Source organism: Mesocricetus auratus, unplaced genomic scaffold, assembly GCF_017639785.1.
Source record: "Mesocricetus auratus isolate SY011 unplaced genomic scaffold, BCM_Maur_2.0 Super-Scaffold_100023, whole genome shotgun sequence".
NCBI classification, from domain to species: Eukaryota; Metazoa; Chordata; class Mammalia; order Rodentia; family Cricetidae; genus Mesocricetus; species Mesocricetus auratus.
Window position 1 is genome coordinate 22325189 of NW_024429204.1, and position 24394 is coordinate 22349582.

The following is a 24394-nucleotide window of genomic DNA, read 5'->3' on the forward strand; positions in this document are numbered from 1 at the left end:
GCGATTTGTGTCATTTCCAATATTGCCATGGTTACCTGGAGGCTCAGAATCAATTGTGAGGCATAGTCCTAACAACTCTAAAATCTCTCTCAGTTTTACATCTGTGTTATCTTTCCTCCGATGCTCTTTGTTGCTGTTGTTTTATAATTAACTTTCTAGCAAACTGCCCATTTACTTTTAAGGCGAGGGAAGAAGGCAAACAATTGCATTCCCACAGCATCCAACTGGGTGTACATGTGTCAACACGTTACTTATTTAGTCATATGACGTTTATCTGCCAAATCCTGGCTCCATCCTCACATTCATGAATAACCGAGGCAGAGGTTACGCAAGCCACACCTCAGGCTGTAATTACCCAGCTCCCAGGGTGCATGTGAGTCCATCTCGGTGTGTGTCTACCCTGATTCCATTGACTCTTATTCCGCAAAAACTTTAACTTGAAAGAAAATCCATCCTCTTTTGGCTAAGGAGAATGAAGCGTTAGCTAATTAAATTCCTCATAGGCCTCACTCTTGAAGCAGTAATACTAAATCCAGAGATAAGTTGTCTTGGCAACCACTTTGGCGACTGTTACCAGCTTGCTTTTACAGCTTGTGAATAAAGATGTTTGAGAATGTAAATTGCCAGCTGAGGTCCAACTGTCCCCCACCCCCTTCCAAAGAAGCTGGACACTAATTGATAACACAGTACACTGCACTTTTGTTTATGTGTGAATAATAAAGCCACTTGCACAGCTCAGCCTTTGGGCGATTACATGTATTATTCATGCCTTCAAAATGTAATAAAGATACATACTTAATATCAGTTTTCCAATTAAAGTTTATGACCAAGCTCAGTGATGGTTATAGTTTTTGGCAGGCACTTTTAATTTTCTTCCAATGTATTCTTGAGGTTTACAAAGCAGCTTCAGACGTAAGAGAGCAGAGGGAAAGGAGGAACAGAAGCAGCGCATGCGCACAGGAAGATGTCATAGCCACGCCTGCTCCATCTACTGATGATGGGTCTGGCAAGAGTTGTGCTAGTGGTTCCTCTAAAAAGTAATTTCTTTTTAATAAAAGAAAAATTCTGCTTAAGGTCCAGTGCCCTGGAAAAATTGGCAAGTGAGTGAATTAGTCATCATTTACTTCAGAGTTCTCTAACGTGCTCTGACTGCCTTCCGCTAGCATTAAAACAATCCAGAAAAGCCATTTTTACTAGGTAGCAAGTCACTTCTCACTTAGGCTTCTCACTGGGTTCCTTCTAGAAACCCAGGCTATGAAACGATTATGTAGGGGCCTGAAATCCTTTGATTCAAACCTTCACTTTACAGAAACAGTGAGATTCAGAAAAATCATAACCGGCCTATAATCAGGTCATGTTCCCCGAACACTGCCTTTGTAACATGAGGCCTTGTTGTGGGAGGTTTTCTCAACCTGTACATGACAAAAAATAGCCTTTAACAGTATTTTTTTTTCATGTAAAGATATACTGCAAGAATCTAGCCCTTTTTGTCATACAGACCTCAATACAAATGTGGATTACTTATGTTGAAAAGTCCCCATTCTTCTGTAATCTTGGTTCTCATACAGTCAGATAGTGGATATCTACTTATAATGGAGAAATTCCAGAACCTAGAAAATACAAACCTAACAAAGTGCTAAACAATACCTTGGGAAGTTTAACTACAGACTCCATCAAGGAAAAGAAAGAAAGTGAGCCTGAAGACTGAAGGAGAGAGAGAGAGAGAGAGAGAGAGAGAGAGACAGAGAGAGAGAGAGAGACAGAGAGACAGAGAGACAGAGAGACAGAGAGACAGAGAGACAGAGAGACAGAGAGACAGAGAGACAGAGAGACAGAGAGACAGAGACAGAGATAGAGACAGAGAGTCAGAGAGGATTGAGTAGACTATATTTATTATGGAATTCCAATCAAGGATTCAATAAAGATAACAGAAGTGTGTGAGCATCTGATAGACTCTGCCAGAAAACTTCAGTAGGTACAGTGTTTGTTTTCAGTGGGTAATTCAGAATAAAGGATCAATTTAACATCAGTTTTCATTGAGTGTCACTGTTCACATTTGGAGTTGCTAAGGAAGAAGCTTGTCTCACTTAGATATTTTTTATTTAAATTATAAACAATTTTATTTTACATACCCATCACAGTTCCCTTCCCCTCCTGTACTCTCATTTCCCCTACCGTCTCCCCATCCCACCTCTGTCCACTCCTCAGAGAGAGTGAGGCCTCCCATGGGGGATCCTCCAAGTCTGTCACATCATTTGGGGCAGAACCTAGGTATCCCTCCATAGAGAATGGTATGGTGGTTTCTCAGAAAAATGGGGATCAATCTACCTCAAGACTCACTAATTCCACACTTGGGCACACACCCAAAGGTTGCTCAATCATACCACATCTATTCAACTATGTTAATAGCAGCATTATTTGTAATAGCCAGAATCTGGATGGATGCCCCTCAACTGAAGAATGGTAAAGAGTATGTGGTACATGTACTCAATGGAGTACTAGTCAATGGCAAAAAAAGACATCTTTTTTTTTTTTGAGGCAGGGTTTCTCTGTATTGCTTTGGAGGTTGTCCTTGAACTTGCTCTGTAGATCAGGCCAGCCTCGTACTTACAGAGTTCCACCTGCCTCTGTCCCCCAAGTGCTGGAATTAAAGGTGTGCACCACCAACAGCTGGCCAAAAAAAGACATCTTGTTTACCTATTTTTATATGTTGCTTTTTTCCCATGTGGATTAGTCATAAACAACTGCTTGGTTCTTTAGAAAAGATTGTAAAATACTAGTGTTCCTTTCTTTCTCCCTCTGTTTCTTCCTTCCCCACCCCTTCCTCCCTGGTACAATACTATGTGCTCAGTTCCTCTGGAAAACCATCACTTCTGAAGCATAAGATGGAGTACTTCTTCTTGAATTACTCACTTGGTAGGGTTCCCCAACACAAATGAACAGAAATGGTGTTTTGACTAACCAATATGACAGACACTAAGCTTCATTTGCCTGTGGGACATCTGAAGCCTGGCTAAGCTGATAGGGGAGCTGCATTCTTAATGTCACTTAAATTTAACTATCCACACGTGCATAGAGGATGTCTCCTGTACCGAACAAGTTGACAGGCTAGATGGATAGAAACAAGCCTGCTTCTCTCAAGCCCACTCTTTTCTTTCTTTCCTTTCTACCATCTCAACCCTATTTCATGTTTTTTATCACTGCATGATAAGGAAACCCAGCCAAATAGCATATCCACAGCTACTCTTCAAAGCAAGTATAGTCACATGCTTTTTAATGCAATCCATTTGGAGATGGTCTTAAATTAGGTAAAAGTGCCAGGGTTTCAGAGTTGTGGCATGGAAAACTCTTTGGGTTAAGGAAGTCTTGGTCATCTTATGGCTCTCAAAACACACCTAAGTTCCCTCTATGTCAACTTGGGCAGTCCTGGCTAAGCATCCCTGTTGCTGCTGACACTGACATCTCTTTACAAGTTGATACCTAGTCCCTTGGGTTTCCTCTCATAGATTTTAGTGCCAGTGCCTTTCAGAGCTTCAGATTAGTCTTGACTCTTGAAACAGCCCCAGAGCTTTCTTCTTTGAAGTTTTACTCATCTGCTTCTAGTCTCCCTATTCCCCTGGTGCTCCGTCAACATGGATCTTAGTCATAACAGTAGTTTCTTTAAATATTGTTTTTTAAAAATTAAAGAAATATTCATCAAGAATTTTACATGTAAATACAATGAAATATGCTTCTGTCTTCCCTCTCTCCCTCCAATTCCCCCAATATACCTGGTAACACACCCCCTTCCTCTATTCATATTCTCTTTTTCTTTTAATTAACAACTTACTAAGTTCAACTAAAGCTGTCATATGTATGCAGGATTGGGGTTATCCACCAGAGCATGGGCAATGTACAAGTGGCCACGCCCCAAAGAAGAACTCCACCTTCCCTAGAAGATGTCAACTGCCAACAATTTATCAGTTAGAGATGGGGCCTCATGAACTCCTCCCCACCCTTGCTGGAATTGTGGTTGCCTTGGTCTTGCACAGATAGCCACAGCAGTTGTGAGTTCCTGTGTGCACACATTCCTTTAAACCTTGAGTTCATTCATCACACGAACCACCCCACCTACAATCAGCTGCTGCTGGAGGAAGAGAAAATGAACATGGGAAACAAGGATTAGCACACAAAGGCAGAAACAGACAAACAGCTCAGAGAAATTCCCCAGAAAGGTTTTGCATGGTTTAGAGATCTTTCCTCTTCTGGTCTAGAGTCTGACTGGGAGACTGCTTTGGGAAGGCTTGGAATCTCGGTTGCTGAATCACATCCTCTGCCAGTGACGGCGGAGAGGTTCACTTGCTGGACCAGAGCCACCAATGGCCACTGTTGCATATGATTTGACTTTCTAGATAGCATCCAGTTGATTACTAAGCCAGGTGGGATTCAGAAGGCAGAGGTTATCTTTATTTATTTACTTTTTTCTCTTCACATGTCCTTGATAGCTGCAAACAGGTCTGCTCCAGGGTTAACCCCTGGAGTTACCTGCTTGGTCAGCCCCCAAATCACATTCCTATAAGTAATGCTAGATAGACTGAGAAGTTTGTATCTATTTATTTAGGTGTGTGTGTGTGTGTGTGTGTGTGTGTGTGTGTGTGTGTGTGTAATAATAGCAATTAAAAAAGAGGTCATGATTTTGAGGGGGAGTAACGGTGAGTATATCAGAGGAACTGGAAGGAGAAAATGGAAGAGGAAATTATAGAATTTTAATTAAAAATATAGAAATAATTAAAAGTTACTGCTAGTTAAATATTTTGCTCTCTAAACCTATGTCACAATGTAGACTTAGCCCGTTGTCAGGACTGAACTGGCCTTTTAGCAAGTATTCCCATTTCTCCAGATTCCTGATGAGTCCATCATGTATTTTTCTGATGCTGTGAAAATTTTTTTCTAGCTCTTTCTTAATACCCATGACATTCAAAACGTGTTAAATCAGAGCAATTTTGCCCCACCAATTTGTTAGCATGTTAACAAATTATGAATTTGTGAATATTGAAATGTGGATAAGGGAAACTCTGCTTGCTCAGCTAATATTCTGGGGTTGTCTGTTCCAGAGGCTTTGTGTGAGCCAGTCGCCTCCATTCATAGAATAAGCTCCTCACGGGGTGAGATTACCATCCTTGCCTGGTGATGAGGAAGCAGAGACTTTGGGAGTTGGAGTCGATTCTGTAAGATTTCACAGCTCATGGTGGTGGAGTTAACACACCAGCCAGGGTCTGTCTGGCCGCAGTTACAGCTCTCACCATGTTCCACACATTTAAAACCCTGAAAATGCAGGCTGGTGTGAAGTGTGCAAGCCACACTTCATATTTAGCAACCAGATTCCCTTACCAAGGAATCTTAAGTACCTATCACAGCAGATTGACTAAGACTTGAAAATGAAGATCTTAGTTCCTATCTCCAAAGAAAACATGAGTAGTATCACTATAGAGTATAGTCTTTTCCTTGCCAGTTGCTTGTCTGAACCCCCAAATAACACACAGGACACTATATTATTTATGAAGCTGTTGGCTGTTTGCTTGGTTTCTTACTGGCTATCTCTGACTTAAGTATTTAACCCATAATTGCTAATCTAAGTATTTCTCTTACCAGAGAAAAGGGTCTGGGCCTCTTACTCTGGCAGGTTACATCTGTCTCTTTCTGCTTCACTTTCCCAGAATCCTCCTTGACTCCTAGTCCCACCTTTTGCTTCCCTATTGGCCAATAGTGCTTTATTCAACAGCCAATAAGAGACAGATTTACAGAATGATATCTCCCATCACATCGCACTCTGTTTTCTTCACGTGGTAAAAGGTTTCTATTATCAAATTATATTTTATTTTGAACTATGTAGAAACAGGGCCTGTTTTGTGTCCATGTGTGTTTTGTTTCTGTTATGCACACATGTAAATCCTGTCTCAAAATATGCCCTTGTTCTTGAATTTTTCCTTTTTATGGTTTTGTTTTTTATTTTATTTTTAAAGACAGGAATTCTCAGTGATTTTGGAGGCTGACCTGGAACTAGCTCTTGTAGACCAGGCTGGTCTTGAACTCATAGAGATCTGCCTGCATCTGCCTCACGAGTGCTGGGATTAAAGGCATGTGCTACCAATGCCTGGCTGAATTTTTCCTTTTAAGATGAAAAGAAACCTCATTTATCTGAAGGTATCTGCTTAAAAAGTCAAGCTTTGAACTTACTTAGCCATTAGTTATTGGTTTATTTGAGTCTTATTACAGAGCTCATCCTAGCCTTGGCCACACAATTCCCCTACCTTAGTCTCCTGAATGCCAGCATTATAGGTACACACTACCACATCTTTCTTGTCATGCAATTTTCTCCTCCTCCCTCCTCTTCCCTGTCCCCCTCTCTTCTTTCCTTCCTTATCTTTGAGATGATGATTTATTATGCAGCCCAGATTGGCTTTGAACTCATTATGTTTCCTGGGCTAAACTTGAACTCACATAAATCCTCCTGCCTCAGTTTCCTGAGTGGTACCTTGCTTCTTTGACTGAGGCGACCAATTGCTGGGACCTCAGTCTTCCCATCTGGGAATTATGCTGAGGATGGTGTGATGAAACTTGCAGTCTCTCTCTCAAGGAACTGAAGATTTATGAATGGATTTGACAGGATCTATACTTTGTCCTTGGTACACTGTCTTTTTATTTTTATTTTTTGACTTTTGTCACCTGTTTCCCTTCAGGGATACATAAATCACCAGCCTGTCATTTATGCCTGCGACATTATCTTTACCACGAAGCTCTCAGAACACTCCCTTCCTGACAGAATATTTGGTTTTCTTAAATATCAGAAAACACGTGCCCAAGTTTTGCATCTATTCTGAGAGAGATAAAAACCTTTTTTTTAAGGGACCTTCTGTATCTGTTACTGAAAAGTGGCCACAAGGTGGCAGCCCGAGTACCCGCATGGTGGTTGATTTTGCCTAGGGTGCTTAGTTATGTGGAGAAAACAGGGTCAAGTGTCTGCCAGGGTGAAGGCTGCTTTGAGGTCCATCAGCCAAGGGCACCGGAAGCCGCTTTTCCATGGTGTTTCATAAGTACTAGCAACACCACTCTTCCATTTGAGAGTGCTATGCTTTACATAGGCTTTCCAGAATGCTTTATTCTATTCAAGCAGATCAAACCCATCTGGTTAAAGGAAACAAACAAACAAACAAACAAACACACAAACAAAAAAGGGGTGTTGTAGGTGAAGAGACTTTTCATTATCCAAAGTGGCTGGCTCGCAACCTTGAAAGTATATTGGACTATCCCTGGGAAATGTTGAAATGACTCTCAGGGCAGTGTCCCAGATATTAACTTTTAAAAGTACCCCGGGTGATTCTACAGTGTGTTCAGGATTAAGAACTGTCTCTTTGGTCCCTCTCAGTTCATTCATCCATTGCTTGCCAATTACCACACACTTCCTCAGGTTAGCTGAGAGCAAGGCAATAGTGCTGGTGTAGAAGGAGATTCTACAGTTGCCCTCTAAGACCTTGCAAATTAATTATTCATTTCAGTGGGAAGTCAATTCAGCACACATTTATTAAGCGTCTAGTACATGACATGTTCTCCAGTAGAGACTGAGGAGGAGAGACACTAGACATTTCTATGGGCTGGCATTTGGAGTTTACTGTGAGGCTTGTACAACTGATTGCCATATGGGTGGGGTATGGTATTATCCATAGTTTACTTGGTAATAACTTCTCACAGTAACACAGACATTTCCTCACACAGTAAGTTTGCAGAGCTGGTTGCTTATCAACTCCAAGTTCGGAGAAAAACTATCATGGTTTGTGAACAAGGATCAGAGTGAATTCTCATAGCCTGTCCTATGGATTCCATGGTCAGTGTTCACTGTGTTCTTCCAAGTTAGAGATTAGACATAGGGGAGAATGATTTGAGTTCAGAAGTGGGGCTATTTGTTCCAGGATGTATCTGCATTTCTCTTGCAAATTCTCTTTCTTGGGGAGTAAGGGGATGCCCATTTACATTCATGCCTCTCCAAGAAACCCTCTCCATCCAACCCAAGGTCTTTTCTCTTTCTGGATTTATGTACATTTGCCTTTTAAAACTACAGTCCCCTACTTCCACCGAAATGTTAATCTAAAACGCTGTGGATGCCTTTTGTCTGGAAGAGAAAACTGATAAACATTTAATTCTATGGGCAGATCTGCTTGGCATGAGTTTCTGTCAGTCACAGAGATGTTTAATTAGGGAACCAGAAATTAATCCAAGCGTATATTAAGGAAGTCTCATTTTCAGATGGCTCCATTCTGTTATCTAATAGAGCATGGAGCTAAATGCCATATGGATGGGGACTAGTGAATGGGATAGTTAATGATGAGCATGCTTTAAGAATTAACCCCCAGCTTGACTTGGAGAGTTGGTTCTTACGAAAGTGTGGATGAAGTACCATGTATTGCGCCAAGCTCAAGAAAGTGTTTCAAGGTTCTTGCATTCCCACGTGACCCATGGTGTTTCTACTGCACTGGAGAATCTGATGTAGAGAATCTTAACTTGGGACTACGGAAATATTGATCTTTCCCCATCAGCATAGTACTGTAGGGAGTGTTCAGATTTCTGCACTGGAGTCACAGAAGAAGACACATTAATACCTTCCAATGTCCCCCAGAAGAAGACCTTCATCTGGAGAAGAGCTGGCATATAATTTTAAAGAGCAATTGAGAAACTTTAAAGTTTTAGGCAGAAGCTTAAGGAGCACAGACTTATAAATACACATGGGAACACAAGTGAGTCTTCACAAACACATGTTTCTATTCGTGGAAGTGGAATGATGTCAGCTCTGTTTAGCTCCAATGACAGCAGCAGACCAAGGCTGAAAGTAACAGAAAAGGACATCGAGCTCACCCTGATATGGAAGACCTTTAGAACGGCTGAGGGCTGGAAGCTGCTGCTTCACAAACTCCCTCAGAATAGCTGCTCAGGGACACTATATCAGGAATGTGGAGTACAGATTCCTCAACTGGGCAATAAATTCCCTCGGATTAACTTTCCTGGGATCATTAGCCAGCCTTCACCCAGACAGGTAGATTGGCTGAATGACGTAGAAAATTATCCAGGATTGTGAGGTCAACGTGCGTGAGCAAAAAACTTTCAACTAGTTTCATTCATTGGACAGTGTTTTAATTTTTATGTTTGTAATGTCCAGTTACTGTGTCCACACAGGAAGAAAGGTCCCATACACACTGTCCAGTTACTGTGTCCACACAGGAAGAAAGGTCCCATACACACTGTCTAGTTACTGTGTCCACACAGGAAGAAAGGTCCCATACACACTGTCCAGTTACTGTGTCCACACAGGAAGAAAGGTCCCATACACACTGTCTCCAGTCTACCTTTCAACATTATCTTGACCTTGACCCCTCATTATTTACATTTGAATCATGCTCAGATACTGGGGGTTTCCGAATATAGTTTCCTTCATGATGTTTTTAAGCCTCTGTGAAAGCTAAGTCTGGGAACTAGGTGTTGCCCTTCTCCCTGGGCACCTGACTGTTCTTGCTCCCTTGGGTACGTCATCTTCAAAGGAAGCCATCCCTAACTGCTTATCACACTTCTGCCCACAGTGCTGCTGAAGACTTCTCCCTTTTCCTTCTGGTAGACAACCAACAATGGCACGATTTCTTGAATTGACCCATATTCAACTTCACAATCTCTTTATGTCCTTCCAGGGAGATGCTGCTAATGAGACAGAGTTGATAACTGAGGTGTGGCCTTTCTACTGTTCTCAGTATGGGCCTGCATCACTTATGAGGCTTTTTACATTGTATTTAAAGGGTTTATGAACACTTATTGAATAACGCCATAATTTTTTTCTGATCCCAGTGACATCAACAGAGCTAGATATTAGTCCCTTACTATGTAGTTAAGGTGGAGGACTTGGTTGAGAGAAGAACAGGAGCAGAGAGGAGATCCATGACTTCCCAGTCACTCTTACTCCACGGCACAAGACATGGATTGGCTGAATGGAGCACGAATAGAGGACACACGACCCATGCCATTCTAGAAGATGGGTTGGGACCACCTCACTTGTTTCTCCTTTAAGGGCTGTCTACATCCTTAGTGCAGAATCTGAAGATCTCCTGGCAGGAAGGGCATCACTTTTGAAGCCTTTTGATTCTTATATGTGTAGGTCTTTATTAGCTGTTCATGGGATGGGCATGCCTGCCTTATCTCAGTTCTTTGGCATAGACCTCTTACCCTTTCAGTTGAAATTCCTTCTTACAAGTGGGAGCTCTTTATAACTCTTCACTCTAGATACTGCATGCATTTGCCACTAGGAATTATGTTCAGTGTCCACATCCTCCTGCCTTTTGTCCACCAACACCTTTCAGATCATGCTGGGTCCTTCTCCAAACAGAGGGCTTGCTTTTGAGAAACTTGTCCATAGCAAGCTTCTGCATCTGACCTTCCAGCAGTGCAGGAGTCTTCATTGTGAAGTAGAACCAGTGGGTGACAGAGCAGACACTGGAGACAGACAGAAAAGTTTCCACCATCCACATCCCACTTGATTTTTGGAAGGATGTTAAATGCTAATCTGCTTTCTTGTTTTAAAAAAGAATATCTTAAATGATTATACTTGCCTCATATGATTTGGGAGATGATTACATGCTGTTCCCTTAGCAAACGGGAGCTTATAAAAAGTTTTTGAATAATTTCATAAGAGGACCCAAAGTGTGCTGAGTCTAAAGATGAAAATGACGCTGAGTCATAGTACCTAGAGGAAGTGCCAGAAAACTTCATAGGAAATTTAACATTTAACAATGACTGTCAGTGAATGAGATAAAGTCATGGTTTGTACATTATTGAAGGTTTGGTACAAATAAGCTGTAATATTTAGGAAATCAAATTATATTTTCTTGAGACTTTGTAAGTCTATATAAGACTTCATTCACTATTCTTGGATGCATTGTCTAAGCCAGACTATCCTATCACCGCATCTGAGGGCTTTATGTTTGTTTACAAGCAATATTGCCTTCCACAGAGTAGGCACACAGTAAGTGTTTGCTTTGTGAGTTTTGTTAGTTGTATGTATCAAAAGTGGACTGAGTCCTTTCATTGTATAAGGTATGCCTACCTGAAATCTGCACAGAGTTAATTTTATCAAGTTCTTGTTATTATCCCAGAAGCAGGCTAAATTCAATCCCTACAAAATTCATTTAACATTTATGACCAACTTATTAAGACGACCAAACAGTAGCTCACCAGTATTTCCATTTTTTATGGAAATGGAGGCACACGGAAACTAAATAATGCCCTCATGCCCAGGAAGTAGACAATGTGGGATTTGTTTATAAGTTTCCTTTTGTGAGACAAGAGTGTCATCATGTAGCTAAGACTGCAACACTCTACACAGCCTAGGCAGATCTCAAAATCTATCTTCCTGCCTCTGTCTCTTGAGTCCTGGGAAGACATCTCTATCACAGTAGGCTGATGATACAGGGTTCACATGTAGATTGTGTGATTACAAGTTCACCAAAATCAGTCAATTAAGTACTCTTTTAATGAAGGGGTGATTATGAGCAATGATTCATGGGATTGAATAAGTTTTAAACACAGCCAACAATTCCTGGATTTTTTTCATGTGACAGACACTAAACACTCCCTCCTTTAACCCTTGTCTTTGTCTCACAAAATTGGTCCTATTATTGTGCGTGTTTTACTGATGAGGAACGGGAAGACTGGGCCATCAAATCCTTAAGCTTACCCCACCATTGTACATGACCACTTTCCCTCTCAAAACTGTGTTTGTATTTGACTTGGAACTGGTTGTCAATGTGTAGGCCTACAGAGAACTGTCCTTTATGCGTATCCATTGACTGTAGACTTCCTAAGGGCGGGCTGGAGGTGATGAAGAAATTCATCGTTAGGCAATGTGATGGAAAGAACGGAAACAGCGTGGTCGAATGGAGATGAGGTGAGGCCTTGGCTTATCATACAGCTCACTATGGGAACTTGGAAAGGTCACTTTCATTTCCAACGCTCATGCCTCCATGGTTACATTTATAACATTGGATGGTAATTACCTTGCCTTAATGTTATTATATAAAGATGGATGAATGTGATATATATCCTTAACTTGGTGACTGACACAAGCCATTATACCGTCTCCTTCCACCCCTGGTCATTTTATTTTCCTACTTCTCCCTTCTCTTCATCTTCTTCTGTTCTATTTCATCCTCTCCTTTGGTCTTCATTTCTTCATTACTAGTATAACTTCCTAAATAGTGCTTTCATAGTATAAATAGAGTTGGGATAAGAAAAGACAGTGCAGGCCTCCTGTGACTGATGAAGCTGAGCATGTCTTAGTGGGGTGTCATTCACCTAGAAGCCTCATATCCTCTAACCCAGCACCACAGGGTCAACCTAAAAGATAGGCAGGAATTTGTACATTTTTTGGACTTTCTTTTGGTTAAAGAATATATTAAATGTAAATGAGATTTTGTCTTAGACTTTAATGTGGATTAAATTGGGTCTTATAAGATGTAATTTGCTTTTCTTTTACATTTTTACTTAAGTAAAAATAGTTAATCACACTACTGAAGTAATACTTGATTTTATAGTTAGGCTAACGTTGTGGGTTATGGGGCATATCTTAACATAATAAGCTTGGTTTTAAAGAGGGAGGCATAGCTTCCTTTGCCTTTCTTTTGGCTTTGTATGTTTGAAATAAAAATGCCCTCAGTGAATATAAGAACAAGAACTGATAAGTTTAAGAGTGTGTGAATGCCTGAGGCAGTAGCTCAGATAGGATCATGTGTAGACCCAAGTTTCTGTTCAGCCTGGTCCTGCATCTGATTAACCCCCAATAAACACACAAAGACTTATATTAATTTATAAATTGTTTGACTGATGGCTAGGGCTTCTTACTGGCTAGCTCTCCCTTAACTATTAACCCATATCTACAAATCTATATATTTCTATATTGCCTTCCCTTACCGGAGAAGGCTCCAGCATATTATTCCTTCAGCAACTACATGGTGTTTCTCTCTGGCAGCTACTCTCTCTCTCTCCTCTCTCCAGGATTCTCCTTGTCTCCTAGTCCCGCCTGTGCATCCTGCCTGGCTACTGTCCAATCAGTGTTTTACTCATCAATCAATAAAAGAAACATATATACAAAAGGACGTCTCCTCATCAATGTTATGAGGCAAGGTTGGAAGTTACCGGGAGCAGAAAACTCACTGTCCTGACTACATACATCATTTTTGGCAAGTTACTCGTTAAGAACACAACCTGTCTCCACTGGTCTGGGGATCCTCCTGGATGCTTTGAAGCAGAGGGTACCAAATTGTTGGTAATGCAAAGCAGAAACATATTTCACATTGCATGTTTTGGTCTCTTACTCTTTCTTTCAAACGGGAACCTCCTGCCAGGGTGTTTCAGGGAAGATTAATTAACTTATATCAGTAAAGGGCCTTTGATGATGGCTGCTAGGTATTCTCATCATGTAATTGCTATTTCACTCCTAACAACGTCTATAGAGTTACTAACTAGGCATTGTCAATGCATCTTGTACTTACTATTTTACCATTGTCTTGCAATTACCTAGGATCAGTACAAGTTCAAGAAACATCTATTGCTCATTTCATCGATTTAATTTTTGGAAGCCTTGGCATTAAAAAATACACTGCAAGTTGAATAACTAGCAAGGTAAATATGACTTAGAATGGTGAGACTGTCAACAATTACAGTTCTTTAGAGATGTTAACTGAGAACCGTACTGATGCACTTCATGAGAAAGTTCGTTATTGTACCCAAGTACTCGGAGGACTGTGGGCTGTGTTTTGTGTTTGCCTGTAAGATACAAATGGAAACTTTGAGTTTTCCTGACCAGTCTACAAACAAAACAGGAAAACAAGAGCTAAGACTGTATTTGGCTTGTCTCAGTGATCCCTCACCTCTTCTCTCTGTGTGCATATGGTATACCCATGTATGAATATGTGTGTGTGTGTTTGTGTGTGTTGAGAGAGAGAGAGAGAGAGAGTAACTTCATAGGTCAGTGTCTAGTGCCTTCTCTTGTTCTCCAGTTTTTGAGACAGAGTCTCTCTCTATACCTGGAACTCACTACACTGGTTACACTTGTTGGCCATTGAGCTCTTAGGATCTAATTGTCTCTGCTCCCTCTGAAATTCTGGGGGTAATTGATGTGCACCACTCCACTGGGCTTTTATGTGGATGCTGGCAAACCAAATTTAGGTCCTCATGTTTGCACAGAGAGCATATTACCCACTGATCCGTCTCTTCAGCCTGGAATTAGCTTTCTTGAAGGCAGAAAGGTGATTAACTTTGCCCCATTTTCTTACTCTAACTTAGATATTTGAATCATACATCATATGTTAAATGTCTGCTATACTGTCAGCTATTGCATTCTTTAATCTACAAGTCAGTGAGGCCTTTCATAAGTAACAAAATGAAGGTACATGGAGGTTAACTAAGATGTCTAGGCCCACGCAATTATTAATAAGGGAAGAAAAGACACAGACTCAAATTTGTCAGATTCAAGTCTGGGCCCTTTCCACTCTGTCTTTTCAACAAAATTTCTCTCACAAATGCCAGCTTGTGCCTTTTCTAAGAAGTATTTATGTATTTCAATGCATGTGACCTCTTGGAATTCGATACTACATTCTACAGCTTCTCCCAGTCTTAATTATAGTTTATCTGTGTTTCAGAGGTAGGGAGGACAGTGTGATATGATATATACTGAAAGCATGGGGCTTGGGGACACTAGATTGCAGTTCTGATTCTGCCTTGTCTTATCTGGGTCATGTTGAACAAAATTTAGTGCCTTTAAGGCTACATGTTGATATGAAGATGAAAACGGAGACTATATAGGAAGGCCATAGCACTTTAAGTGCCTGGAAAGCATACAATGCATTAAACAAGAACAGAACTAATGAATTACTAAATGACAGGAACTTTTCTTATATTAATGGTCATTTCTAAAAGTTCTTAATTGCTCAAGCTTGGTATGCCCTACCAGTTCAGTGAATAGTAAATGAAACATTGAATGTTAAGGTTTCAAGAAACTAAGCATATGTGGTTGAATCCTAGGCATGTTTCTCATAGAAAACCACACTAAATTATCTTGATTCTGATGGACTATTCAACTTTTCACATCCATTGCCACTAAAGACAGAAAGCATTGATATCAATAATCATAAAATGCAAAGTTCTATTATGGTGTAGCTTCCTTCATCCCATTACACGTGCAGAGACAGAGTGATGCAGGCAAAAGGCAAGGGGGTGGGAGAGGGGCTAGACTTGACACCACAAGATGCTTGTTAGAATTCCACCTCTACCTTGTCCAATTATCTGGGTGACACTCGATCTTTGAAGAAATATCCAATATAAATACTACCACAATGCTAGGGGAAAGACCGGAAATTGGACATGGTCTTGTAGATAGTTTACAGCATGGTTGGGTGGTTTCTCTGGAAAAGCTCCTGTCACACGATGAAAAGTGGCTTCAACAAGCCTAAGCTGGTCCAGCTGGCATTGATGGTACTGGGATGGTTCATTTAAGCTGTTTTTATTGATTAATGCAAGCCATGCCTTGAACTCCTGCGGATTGTCCCCAAGACAGGATGTAGGGCTTGGCAAGTCAGCAATAGAGGGTGATGACTGGGGATGTACTTAACTGCAAGATGACACATGTTTCTGAGTTTAGGAAGGAATCTGAGCTGAGATATCTATTATGATGGTGAAAGAAAATATGACTCCTTACATCTGCATCAGGATTTGCCCCCTGCAGAGGCTATTGTTTTTGTCTGAATTTTACTACTGGAAAAACAGAATCTCTGAGTTAATTAACTTTTCCAACTAACATGCTTTTGTTCTTTGAAGAGAGGGTTTCTCTGTGTGACTTTGGAGCCTGTCCTGGAACTTGCTTTGTAGATTAGGCTGGCCTTGAACTTATAGAGCTTTGCCTGTCTCTGCCTTCTGAGTGCTGAGGCTAAAGGCATGATGTACCACAATGCCTGGGTCTGTAGGGTTCATTTTAAGCCCTCAAAGCTAGTGCATATTTTCTAGGACTCTGCATTTGCCTGCTTGGATAGAAAATGAAAAGTCACCTAATGGCTTGCTGAAGTGTTGGATACCCAACAGCTTACTGAACCTCAGAAGATGGAAGAAACTTCTCTCCTTCTGTACATGCACACAAGCATGTGTGCATATGTACACACACACACACACACACACACACACACACACACACACAGTGTTTAGTCCTATTGTACTTGCTTCCCTACTCAGGACTTCAGAAGGGTAGTAGATAGCCACTTTCAAAGACTTCAGTATCAGGTAGTTTCTAAGAGCTAGGCTTCATTGCTGATAAACAACACCCCACAATGAAACTAAACTGTACCTTTTGAATATCGCTTACCAATTTCATTTTAATTCCACAAGTTTTGGTTGTAGAGCTATGTCTTTACCAGGGATCGAGAGTCAAGCGGAGCAGAGCACATGAGCTGTTGATGAGTTTGTGTCAGATCTTGGCTTCGGCATTGTTAAGACAGTTTGCAGGAGTCTAAAACCAGAGAATTATTTCAATAATGGTCAGCGTGTTCCACAAGCCCCAAATTTGAGTGCTGTGTTCCAAAAGAATAGGACAATAGAGAAACTGTAAGAAAAGCAAGGCATTACTAGTCCCACGGTGAGGATGTCACACATCTTGTAGGCAGCATTATTGGGCATCATTATCAGCTTGTACACTTCCAGGATGCCAGTGCTGGGTCACATGAGCTCATAGAGTCACAGTAGAGTGAATAGGAGTGTATCAATAGCAGGGCTACCCTTCCCTAATTGTCTGCTAGGGAAAATCAGAACCCACTTGAACTAGCTCCTTTCTCCTAGTTTTTTTCCCCAGCCTGGGTTTCTCAATTTCTGTGTTCCTCTTAGGTATAAACAATTCTCCCTAGCTGCTGCCTTCAGATTGAATGTGAGAGCACTGTTAGGGAGGATGCCGGTTAGTAAGAATAATCCTACCACTGAGCTTCCTGCTAGCTAGTGAACTGAGCTGTTCTTTCTTTGGCAAAATGGACTGAGAATGGTGGTTAGGACTATATCATAATTATCAGAAAATTTACATGCTTAAAAAAAAGGGAGACACGAAAGTGCTCCTGAGCCTGGCAGACACCTTGAGCTCAGAAAGAGGCAGGATTTACCTTATTTCCAGGAAGAGGTAGGCTCAAAGCTGTTGAAAGTGTTCTGAAATGAAGACGAGATACCTTCTCAAGTGACTCTACCAATTATGTTCACACCCCTTTGTAGTGAGAGATCTTACTAGGTACCTGTGGCACTGACCACGCCCATTTGGGATTTAGGCCTTAGGGAAGGACAGACGCTCACTGTCAGAGTTCTGGTGGTTCTCACAGGGCGGCTCAGATTGGATGCTCAGAGCACTGACCCTGGATTATCGGTTTCTCATGTAAGTGATTTCTCCCCAATAAAATTAACGTACCTCATCCCAATCCCGTGTATTGTGTATTCCGTGTATTGTAATTGTACAGCCACACCCCTTCTCATGTGTTTGGCACCTTTTACTGTTCTACTTTGTCCTGCTCCCTTTGCTCAAATCCAGTCCAGATCAAAGGCAGTTATTGGCTATTGCACATCTAAATGCCTATTTCCTTATATTGGTTGCATATTTCAACCTATTATATTAGAATAAAAATTTTTATTAGCTCCAGAGTATTCAGGCATCTCACTATGTAGTCAAATACCATTTTGTGAGGTCACAATGCAGTTTTGTGATGCCACAAGTATGTTGCACACGTAATAATTTCTTCCTATGATCTACATTTTTCACATGATTTAAAATCAAGGTGCTATGATGGTCTTAATGTGATTATTACTAGTAACTTGGAACTGTATCTTTCTGATGAAAATGTTTGGTCCATTGCTAAGTCTAAATTATTTACTCAGAGGTTTGAAAGGGTATTCCTCACTATATAGGGGGGAAAATGCCCTTCTCGGGTTTTCACCTCTGCAAGCATGCGATTCTGCTGTGATCAGAACTCTTTCCTCTTAGTTGGTGGTTCGGGGTCCAGACTTCAAATTCAACTCACATCCCTAGTAAGCATTTCTGTTTCAAGTTTTCACTTAAATGCTTTCTCTTTTATGTAGACTATGCTGTCCTTGAAGGGAGGCACTAAATTGTACTCACTTTTGTTTCAGAAAGCATATTATGGAATTATCCTGCAGTTGTAAATTGAATAGATATGTACATACATGTAGAAATAATTTTATCAGATGTCTATTTACATATGAAATATTTACAATTCATTGTCTTTTGGCAGGATGGTATTAAAATTTTGAGCCCAATCAGAATTATACTGTTATTTAAGAGATGAAATAGTGAAATTTTGTTGCAAACAAGTCAACATTTCTTCCTTTCTGCTCATTCTTTATCTACCATGGAAAAGCTCATGATCTGAACTTGGAAGACACTTTAAATCCAATTTGAAAGTTGTTGGCTACTCTCTTAATATTCCTGCCACTATTGGGTAAGCATACCTTGCAAGGCCAGGTTACTCTCACATGTATGATGTGCTTGGACCCCTGGGCTGGTCCAATGATGAGCTGTCTGTTTTCACAGAGTGAAATCTTAGAACGTGCCCTCTGACGAACGGGAAGAAAAACAGAGTTCAAAACGAACGCTACTGAACACAAATTAAATTGCCACTTATTATTTATTTAGCATGAACTGGTTAAGGTCCTGGACACATTACATATGTTATCTTAATCATAAATCAATACCACCATCATTTTTTTGTGCATTTGAAGGAAGAGAGGCCCATGGGATAGTTTAATTTCCTACTAAAGCCTAAGATGATTATTGTCTGAAGTCTGGGACCATGTTGGGATGCAGACATGGCAAGAGGAAGCTTTCCTGGAGTATGTCGTGTACATGTGATGCCCAGGTTCTCCCGGGCTTGGAGACGGTGCTTGGCGATGGCATCTGCAGGTAGACCCCTGATGAGAAAGCAATGAGGCTGGAGAAGCCAGAAAGGATCCAAAATTCAGTATTTGGTCAGTCCTCAGGAGCACCGGGTTTCCCTCGCTTAGATCAATCACTAGCTTGCGTATTTTCCTTCATAGCTCCCCAGCCCTTGCGATAGAGTCTGCGGCTCTATCAAAGGCTGCCTGGTCCAACTTTCTTTCTGTCCACTCACTGTGCGCCATGTTCCCAGTCCCGGGGCTGCCCACAGTGGAGACTTCATCACTTGTTCCTTTGTTTCAATAAGGGTTGTTGTTTCTGCTCAGAACTCTCCTCTCATCTCTCCCGAGTCACCTATTTAAATCCTTTCCATCTTTTATCTCCCAACCAAGCATTTCTGTCTCATGACAGACACTGTTGCTGTCCCGGGGCCAGCACATCCCCTGTGTATCACCAACACAGACCCGTGTTCCTCCCCTTCAGAGTACCTCAGTCGCCACGCAGCTACACACTCGCCATCTGACTGAACGGCTGATATTTGTCTTTCTCTTCAAACACTGAATTCCATAAGGACGGTATCAAGACCGCACATGGTATCCTGTCAAAGATATACACTGAGAAGCTTCGCCTCATCCTCTCTGAAGACCAGTCTCCACTCCGTGAGACGGGTCTACGATTCCTGTTAAAATCTATGTCGGTGTAACTCACTTTCAGGAAATTAACTCAGAACCACCCACTTTAAGATGGAGGAAGTGAGGAATGATACCAAGGTCTCTTATAATCTTCACTTGTCGGCAAGCCTAGAGCCTTAGAATGCACACCACTTTTCAGGTTTCTGACACCTTAAAGAGTTTTTGCAGTCCAGCTTGCCCATCTAACCAGGAGCTCAAGTCCATAGTAAATGTGCCTGTGATATTGGTGATGGGTTGGGCAGTAGAAAAAGTTTTGGCTTTAAAAGCACATTGCCTAATCTAAAGCCTAATTCCAACACAAATTAACTCTGATCATTTAGTGAGTTTCTTACCATGCATCTAACAGGAATTTTGCCATCTTTAAAAAGGACAGAAATTTATAGTGTAATTGTGCTAATAGGGAATATACATAACTAGATATTATATATAAGTAAAACAAAAGGTTTAGAACAGTTTCTGACATATTGCCAATTCTGTATAAATATATTCAATCATTTTATTGTTATTTTAAAAAACTTATTTGGATTGAGAAGATACATTGTCAAGTGCTAATACCTGAAACCACTTCCTGGGTGTTCTCCTGTTTTCTTTTTATTTTCTTTTTATTTTTTGACAACTGTGGCTTCTGTCTCCCTTTTGAGCTAATCATGCTTACCCTGATCTTACTTGACTGGTGATTTCCTTGTTTTATTTTTTTAATCTCTGTGTTGAAAAGGCCTGGTACTGAACTGGTGAGAAGTAGTATTAGCACCTCATATTATGCGGCAGTTTTGTCCCACGGGAAAAAAGTACTGGTTCAATAAGAAGAAGCAGTGCTGGGAGGTGAGACAGTTGAGAACAGTGACTTTTGTGAGGAGGAGAAACACTTCCCTCTTCCATGCTAAGTGTGGATGAAGTTCTAGTGTAAGCTTTTGAACCAAATAATCCTTCTCTTTTCCATTTCCCCATGAACTCTTTGGTCTAAAAACTAGCATCATACAGACAAGCATGCCAGTGAAATGTCTCCCCAAGATAGGCTTCCAGGGGACTCTAACAATAGAACTACAAGCATTAAATGAAAATGCCATATGAAAAACTAGTACTGTAGAAGCTTTTTAAGATATCTGTATATACGTATGTAAATGTTTAAGTGGAGTTACTCTAAAATAGGGGAGGCAATGCCTCAGTAATTGGAACCTCATTTTATGCTGATGTTCAGTGAGGTACAGATGACTGACATTGATCTTGGCTGTCCTCCAGAACTTGATAGAAAGATATTATTGCTATAGATACCACATACTCAAGGCATAGGTTTCAGATAAGTCAGTACTCATCTGGAAGCTTCTTCCCTATTGGCTAACTTTCATAGTGCTAGAAGGTTCTATCCATGCTACTGAAAGAGAAAAGTATTGGCTACTCTTACCCAGGTGTGAACTCTGTGAGGCATAGTAATGACTGACCTTGCAAGGTACACTTACTCAACAGTGGCAGGAATGTTAAGGGGACAACCAACATCTTTTAGATTGGGTTTAAAGTATCTTCATGCCTGGTAGTGTTAATTGGGCCCCCAATACTCAGTTGGCTAAGTTATAAGCATCAGGGAAGAACATAATACACTTATTGTGCTAAAGGGACATAGTATTAAACTTTCACCAAAGTTTTTGTGTTTATACACATAGTACAGTGCATCTCTCAAGTGTCATCAGAGAAGCTTCTTTTTGCAGTAGGTGACAATTAATGCAGACACGCACAACTGGGCAATGTTCAGAGACTAAGAGATTAGGGATTACTCAGCTCTGAATGTGACTTCTATACCATACCCCTCACACCAAGTCTGAAGGATATTGTGGAAGAGGGGTGGTATTATTGTAAGCCAAAAGGAGTGGGTGTCTATTTGTTGGACATGATAAGGTCATTGCACACATAGACTTACCGTGCAGGCAGCAAGATGTCTCTGAAAATTCTAGAGTTTATATACTGTCTTTCTGTGGTCTATGATGGTGTTGAAGACAGAGAGTTATGGTTATGGTTTTCCTTATTTATGATAAATGATCAATAACAATTATTCCAAAACAGAAAGAATCAAATTCATAAAACTATTTGGATTCTCCCGAGGATCGTGAGACAAACACCTATTTCCAGAGTTCTTACCTTCTACATGGATGCAAACAAATCAAGTAAAGCAGGGTATAAATTAGAAAATATAAGTAAAGTAGTTCAAAGCCCTTACAACTCTGTACAAAAGGCAGATTTGTATGCCATTCTCATGGTACTTAAAGACTTTACAGAGCCTCTGAATATAGTCACGGATTCTCAGTATGCAGAGAGAGTTGTCTTTCACATTGAGACAGCAGAATTTGTTCATGATGGCACTGAATTAACCTCATTGTTTTTACAATTACAGGAAACCATCAGAAACAGAACTCATCCTATTTATATAACACACATCAGATCTCATACAGGTCTGCATAAGGCAATGATGAAATTGATCATTTATTAATAGGTAATGTGTTGGAAGCTTTAGAATTTCATAAGAAACACCATGTTAACAGCAAAGGTTTAAAGAAGGATTTTTCTATCACCTGGCAACAAGCCAAAGAAATAGTAAGAAATTGCCCCACTTGCTCATTCTACAAACTCTGTTACCAGCGGGTTGTAATCCTAAAGGTATTCACAGAAATGAACTTTTGCAAATGGATGTATTTCACTTCCCAGAATTTGGCAGTTTGAAATATGTACACCATGCCATAGATACGTTCTCAGGCTTCCAATGGGCTACTGCCCTCAGCTCTGAAAAGGCTGATTCTGTTATTACACACCTCTTAGATGTGATGGCTGTTATGGATATACCTAAAATAATAAAACACTGACAATGCTCCAGCATATATCTCCAGTAAATTGGAACAATTTTTCAAATATTATAATATAAAACATGTAACTGGTATACCTTACAATCCCACAGGACAAGCAGTGGTTGAAAGATCTAATCGAACCTTAAAAGAGATGCTTCATAAACAGCAAGGGGGAACAAAGACCCCCAAACACAGGTTACATAATGCTTTACTAATGTTAAATTTTCTTAATGCTAATGAAAAAGGACAAACTGCAGCAGAAAGACACTGGACTACAGAGAAGAATTCTGAACTGAACCAACCAGTGTATTTTAAGGATGTTATGACCTCAGTCTGGAAACCAGGATATGTGTTACATTGGGGAAAGGATTTTGCTTTTGTTTCCACAGGAGAAGAAAAACTTTGGGTCCCATCGAAATTAATTAAGATTCGATCAGAACAGAAGACATCTCAGGAGGAGGAAAGATGACGGCTCACCTACAAAGTCATATTCTACCAGGTACTACTATATGTAAGGAGACCTCATAAAAGGAAAGAGAAGTGTTCTGTTTTTGTCTTTACAGGAATACTTAGTTCTGAACAGTGAAAAAATACTGGGCATATGGATACCTGAAGAAGAAAGGATAGCTACCCAGAGGACCATCAAACATGCAATAATACAATGTTGTATCAATGTCTGAATCTCTCTATTTTGTTATTATAATTTCCATTTTTCTTTGCTTCTTAATATGCCTTAGTCCCAATTCATCTAATTAATGCTGGCTTTAAAGTTGGATTGGCTCTCCTGCTTTAAACCCAATCATATTGTTAAAATACAATTCAGACTTTCTGTATTATATCAAAGAGCCATTGATATAAGACAGAAGAAAACAAAAGTAGGGACTGTTATTTGTGTATACTTGGTTCTTTTTCTAAAATTCTAATCTCCTTCATGTTTATTATCTTCCTTAGGGTTGCTTTTCCCAGTATGCATACATATAAAAGTTAAAAATTTCTGTGCTAACATTAATGTTTGAGTTTTCCAGAGAACAAGGGATTTCCTGACAGCAATCTTCAACTGCTTCAAAAAGAGAATGGGGATTCACTTCCTCGATTCTGCCTGATTCAACTGGATGCATCTGAACTTCCCCACATCATCGACCCCACCTGACAAGCACCATCCTGAAACCAGCTTGGAACTACATCACTCGACACATCTCCAGACCAAGGAACTGATACAGTGCATCTTCTACAATCTGACCAGAGCTTCAGATATGAGCTTCAATCAAAATTAGAACTCCAATCAAGAACTTCAGTCAAGCATCTCCTGCCAAACAGAGACTAATTAACCTACTTAAGACTCTTGTTACACTAACAGTTTCTTCCCACAGGTCCCCATGATTATCATCGTACCACTTCAGCAGGAAGTAAATTTGAGAAGTCCACATCCTTTCCCCTACTATTGATATTAGAGGATGGTTTACACCTGTTAGTGTTAATTTTAAATTATTTTAGGGTTGGGATTGGAAGGAGGTGTTCAGACTTAGGCATCCCTTTCAGGTAAGTTTAGAATTTAGGTGGAATGGATATGTTTAGCTTAGGATATAGGTAGATTATAACTTAATTATCACCCTCTATGTATATATGTTGTATATGTTTGAGTTTATATCAAATTTAAATCTTCTATTTAGACTAAAAGGGGAATTGTAGGAGTGAACCCCACAAAGCTATCTGCCCATGAGGGCAGGGACAAGTAAATTAGCACAGGTAGAGATAAAAGGAAGCGAAAGGAAAAAAGGACCTCCTCTTTTGGGAGCCGGCCATGCTTCTAACTCCTAGCTTGTGTGACTCTCTCTCTCTCTGGTAAATAAATATATTGTATCCCCTATAGCATCGGCTATCATCATTATACATAT

General features: G+C 40.4%; 1 long non-coding RNA gene across 2 annotated transcripts in view; it reads right to left on the bottom strand.

The window, feature by feature from the left end:
- The window catches only part of LOC121133665, a 71638-nt gene that overhangs the window by 7578 nt on the left and 39666 nt on the right, over positions 1–24394 (bottom strand). For both annotated transcript variants that reach the window (XR_005870616.1, XR_005870617.1), the window contains exon 2: positions 16421–16564. This is a non-coding gene — a long non-coding RNA (uncharacterized LOC121133665). The remainder of the gene's footprint in view (positions 1–16420; positions 16565–24394) is intronic.